This window comes from Carlito syrichta, unplaced genomic scaffold (assembly GCF_000164805.1).
Source record: "Carlito syrichta isolate Samal-C Ts95f unplaced genomic scaffold, Tarsius_syrichta-2.0.1 Scaffold302359, whole genome shotgun sequence".
Lineage (NCBI taxonomy): Eukaryota > Metazoa > Chordata > Mammalia > Primates > Tarsiidae > Carlito > Carlito syrichta.
Genome location: NW_007246455.1, coordinates 206,179 through 206,667, shown reverse-complemented (window position 1 = coordinate 206,667; position 489 = coordinate 206,179).

Sequence of the window (489 nt, the reverse complement as noted above, 5' to 3'; positions counted from 1 at the left end):
TTCGACAAAGCCCCCACCACCTACCACTGGGTAGAGGAGAACCTATTCAGTAAACGGTGCTGGGAAAACTGGCTGACCACATGCAGAAGATTGAAACAGGACCCCTATCTATCCCCATGCACAAAGGTTAACTCCAAATGGATCAGAGACCTAAATGTAAAACCTCAAACCATAAGAACCTTAGAAAAGGAGGGAAATGCCCTCATGGAAATTGGAACTGGCATCCAATTCCTGTACAAAACCCGAAACCCACAGGTCATAAGAGAGAAGATAGACAAGTGGGACCTTATTAAACTGACAAGCTTCTGCAAAGCCAAAGAAACCATCAAGAGAGCAGGGAGACAGCCTACAGACTGGGAAAAAGTATTTGCCAACTCTAGGTCTGACAAAGGCTTAACATCCTGGATCTACAAGGAACTGAAATGTACTGAAAAGAAGAAAACGAACAACCCCATTATAAAATGGGCAAAAGATATGAACAGACACTTG